The following is a 5,188-nucleotide window of genomic DNA, read 5'->3' as shown; positions in this document are numbered from 1 at the left end:
TTCTGATCCTTTTTTCCATTCCAAATCAAAGTCATATTGTGTGAAGAATTCCTGCCACCTTGACAGTCTTCCTTTTCCTAATTGTTTATCTATTTTTCTCTTTTGGAAAGGTTCTAAGTTTTTGTTGTTTGTCCTGACTGTGAATTTTTTATTTAGCAAAAATATTTCTAATTTTTGGATTGCTTTTTTGACAGCATCGAGGATATCTTTTTCAATGGAATGGTATTTCAGTTCTAGTTGGGTAAAGGAGCCTAATCTGTATGCACACACTTCCTCCTTTTTATCTATTTTCTCTAGGAGGATTGCTCCCTAGTATTCCTATGATGCATCTATCTCAATGATTTTTGGACCATTACCTGGGATCTGCAAAGGGGGGCAATTTTTTTGCTTTCTCCTTAATTTCTTGGACTGCTTTAGTGTGCTCACCTGTCCATGGGCCATGGTTATTTCTCAGCATTTTATCTAAGCATCTTCTATCTTTGGCCACCATTTGATAGAACCCTGTTACATAGACCAGGCAACCAAGAAATCTTTGTAGCTGAGTTTTGTTAGTGATTCTATCTGGAAATCCTTGTAGTGCTTCAAGCACATGGGAATGTAATTGTATTTTTCCATTTTCAAGAATTGTGATTCCCAGAAAATCAATTTGTGGTTTAGTAATTTCTATTTTTGTTGGAGAGAGAACCAGACCAAATTGCTTAATAATTTGGTAAATCTGTTCCAAGTGGTTGAGATGGTCATTTATGGTTTTGCTATAGATGATAATGTCATCAATGTATACTAAGCAAAACTCATGAAATTTTGAGAAGATTCCATCCATCATTTTGTGGAACTCTGCAGGTGCATTTTTCAATCCAAAAGGCATCACTATCCATTCATAGAAGCCTTGTGGGACTACAAATCCTGTTTTATATCTATCTTCTTCTTTTATGGTTATCTACCAAAATCCTGATTTGAGATCCAATTTAGAGAAGAACCTGGCACTAGCAATTTTTTTCATTAGATAATCCTTATTTGGTATAGGATACTAGGAATTTGTTAAGTGGTTTGTAATTGAATACCAGTCTTCTCTTTCCTCTTTTTTATTCTGAGTGTTTGTTAACAAAGAAAGTAGAACAAGCCCACTCAGATTTTGAGGGTTTAATAAGTCTTTTCTCCAGGAGCTCATTGATCAATTTTTGGCATTCTTCCCTGTCGGCTTCTGTCATACCTTTTGGGCTTTCTTTGTATGGTTTTGCTCCATCTTTAAGAGGGAGGGTGATTTCATAATAAAACCTGTCTTTGAAAGCTTGTGGATTTTTTGGGGAGCAGTCTTTTACTAATTTATCATGTAGGGATGCAAAACTCTGCTTTGAAGTACATGCTGCATTTATTTGTGCTTTCCACATGTCTGTCCCGAATATTTTGGCATCTTCAAGTTGCTTGTAATGCTGTATTAGGACATCATCTGGGGTGAGGTTGTTTATGTCATTAATGACAGCATTTAGCCTTTGCTCCTTGGAGATTTTATCATCATTTTGTTTTTCCCATTCATAGTTCCAAGATTTAATTTTTGTTGATTTATGGTTGATCAGAGGAACATAGAATGGTTTATCCTCGATATGGTGAGGACAACTTTTTCTTTTGACAGTATCATGGGCATTAATTGGTCCATGAAATCTATCCCAAGGATAATGTCACAGTTGTCAATTTCAGCTTGGACAAACATTGATGGAAACTTGTAATTACCAGTACCAATATTAATAGGTCCTGCTGTCTTGTCAATGGAGACAGTATTCCCTACTGCATGGGCATCGAAAGGATTTTGGAGTGGTTTCCATAAGCTGCTTTGGTATTGCTTTATACTTAATTATGCTGAAAGCTGACCATATATCCAGTAAAGCAATTAATGCATATAGTTTAGGGTTTAGGCTTTAGGGTACACGTGAAGGAGCACAACACTTCCGGACACAATAAATACTGTCTATAACCAATTTCTCGACGCCAAAGCCTTTCAACTTTTCAACTTTTTCAGCATCGAATCTCCCTTCAGAGTGTTCTCCCAATTTATTTCATCTATCCTCTCTAAAATGTCATATTTAGAAATAGATTAAGTTTTGGCATCTAGTGCCAACCTTGGGTGTCCCAAACTTTGGGTGTTTTGGCATCTAGGGCCAACCTTGGGTGTCCCAAATGTTGGGTGTTTTGGCACCTACTAGGGCCAACTTTGGGTGTCCCAAACTACCAAAATTGTCATGCTTTTGAACACATATGAAGACTCCCCTTTAAGATCCAATTGAAATAAGACAAAGATTAAAATTTCAAAAAGTGTTAAACCCTAAATCCCAAAATGGAGTATCCACTAGGTTAGAAAGAATATACTTTCTGGCTTCTCATCCAAATCTATTATTTTAAAGTTTAAGACCATGTGGAACTGCAAGATACCGCACCGTTGTAAATGAATGCTCTTTTAAAAAAAAGCTTTTGATGATCATCATCATTGGTACTTTCCTTCTTCCACGTGGTGGGGCTAATTTATAAACGAGTGTCACGTAGGGGGCAAGTGTTGTGAGGCTAGTAAATGATCATGGGACGCGCAAGTTTTAGAAAGGTTGATGCGGCCGCCACGTGATGACCCATGCTGGAGATTGCAAAATAAAAGTCTGCACCGTGAAGGCCCTCCCTCCCATCGTCTCGTGAACTCTTTTTTCTTTGTATCGAACGCGCAAAGAGAGAGAAAAGGCTCACAGCCTTCGCCATAGCCATGGCAGACCAAGCTCGCCAAACTCGAGAGCAAGCAGAGGGCCTCTTCGACAGAGTGAGGAAGTACAGCCCTGCATCTAGCCAGATCATCGGTTTCCTTGCCTTGCTCACAACAGGCGGCGTCTCTCTCTTCCTCGGCGGCCTCACCGTCACCGGCATAATCATAACCATGGTCCTTCTCACGCCTGTTTTCCTCTTCTTTAGCCCTATCCTTGTCCCCGCTGGCATTGTTTTTTTTCTCTGCGTCGCTGGCGTGCTCACTGCTGGCGGAGCCGGCGTTGCCACCTTGTCCGTGCTCTCTTGGGTGTATAACTACTTCAAAGGGCGCCGCCCTCCCGGGTCTGAGCAGGTTGATTATGCCAGGCAGAGAGCTATGGAAACTGCAGAGCAGGCCAAGCTCAAAGCTCGAGAGATGGGTGGCCAGATTCAAACCAAGGCCCAAGGTGCAGCCCCTGGTGCTTAAGTTCAAGGTGAATATTATATGCATCATCATGATATAAATAATAACACTCATGGACGAGATTTTGAGATGGTGGCTCTGGGTAGTAAGGTCTGTTTGGTTCAGTGCAACATTTTGTAAGTGTATTAATTGAGTTGCTAATAATATCTATTTTAGTATGCAATATTTTATCATACCCATAGTATATTATTTTTGTCTTTTTCTGATTTATTAGATTAGAACACGAAGTATCTCTTATGCAGACAGATATTTGCCCCTTTTTTAAAGGGTTGAAAGGCCCGCATGTTATTTCTAAAATTTGGTGTTTTTTAACACTAAGGTTAAACACTGTTGAGCTTGCATTTCTTTTACGCATAGCCTTTTATGGATAAAAAAGTGGGCGCTTGGTTTTCTTTTGAATCAGATATTAACGTTGGCTGAACACGTGTCAAATGATTAGAATGTGAACTATGTGTTATGTATTGGTGTGTTGATCTCCCCCTTCAACTTCTAATTATTATTTAGATTAATACTTTTATCATATTACATATACACATACATATACATATTAAGACTGTGTATTGGTATGTTGAGCTCCCCCTTCAGCTTCTAATTATTATTTGGATTAATGCTTTTATCATAGGACTATGTATTGGTACGTTGAGCTCCCCCCTTCCAACTTTCAATTATTATTTGGATTCACTATATTCATTCTTTCAATAGGGGATTATAGAAACTTAATGCACGATTGATTTATCACATTTATGGTCCCCTGGCCTCTTTTCCATGAATTGCATATTTATGTTGCCTTTATGCATCATCAGGTTGTTAGTTCTGTGGGTCTTCGCTTGTTGCAGTGAGGTCTTCACTTGAAGTAGTGAATTGCATATTTATGCTGCCTTTATGCATCATCGGGTTGTTAGTTCTGTGGGTCTTCACTACTTCAAGTCTTCACTTGAAGCGAGGTCGTCTCTCCCTCAAGTGTGAACTTCATTTGGTTTGGTTTCCTTCTACGCAAATTGTACTGATATAAGTCTTCTTGTAGACAAGAATTACAAGCTTTTTATTCTATATTCATAGGTGGGTTCACCTCCTTAGGCACTTCTACACGGCTCTCAAATCCCCCATCACACCTCTCCTCTCTAAAATGTAGCCAACTAACAACTTGTAATTTTGAACTTCGTCTCAAAAAACCCGTCACACTCTTAAGAAAGCTCCTCTCCCTTAAAAAAAAAAAAAGGGGAGAAAATACTCGCATCTCAAGAAAAAGTTTTGACGCAAAGCATGATCTTTGGGACCCCATTATTGTTTTACCCCTATCAATTAGAAAAGGGGGGGAGGGAGGGGGGGGGGGGGGGGGGATGGAACCTCAATAGGCTAAGGTCCCATTCAAACAAAATAAGGTCAGGCTATTGAAATTAGATTGTACGGCACGTTAATGGTTTCACAAGGGCCTCTCGTCTAGTGGGATTGGGATGACATGGACCCACCTAGGTTCAAGTCTCTCTAGATTGGTCTCTCTAGATCAGTAAGTCGACTATAAGCAGTCTCGTCTCGTCTCTCACACACACAAATTTGAACCTCCCTCCCTCCCTCCCTCTCACACAAACTTTTGAATGTCCGTGGTATTCTTTTTTGGACGTGGATAGTGTGATGGAATGAAAATCACTCCATGGAATCTATCCTTGCCCCATGTCTTGTCCATTGCCAATGAACCTTCTCGACCTGCACATGAACCCCTTTTCCCATTGCCAATTAACCTCCTCAACATGCACATGAACGTCTTGCCCATTTCCAATCCTCCTCGACGTGCACATGAAAGTAGGGGGCTCCATTGTCGATGATTAAATCTTCCTTGTTTGTAATCCTTCCACTAAATCTTCTTGACATGAACGTCTTGCCCATTTCCAATCAACCTCCTCGACATGCGCATGAAAGTAGGGGCTCCACTATCGGTGATTAAACCTTCCTTATATGTAATCCTTCTACTAAATCTTCTTGTTTGTA

General features: G+C 39.9%; 1 pseudogene; it reads left to right on the top strand.

Moving 5' to 3' along the window:
- The first annotated feature begins 2,671 nt into the window (after positions 1 to 2,671).
- Positions 2,672 to 3,351, top strand: LOC147622969 (oleosin G pseudogene; annotated as a pseudogene).
- The last annotated feature ends 1,837 nt before the right edge of the window (positions 3,352 to 5,188 follow it).

The sequence above is a fragment of the Cibotium barometz genome, chromosome 27 (assembly GCF_041138505.1).
Source record: "Cibotium barometz isolate CiBa-2024 chromosome 27, ASM4113850v1, whole genome shotgun sequence".
NCBI classification, from domain to species: domain Eukaryota; kingdom Viridiplantae; phylum Streptophyta; class Polypodiopsida; order Cyatheales; family Cibotiaceae; genus Cibotium; species Cibotium barometz.
This window is presented reverse-complemented; position numbering and strand designations above follow the sequence as displayed.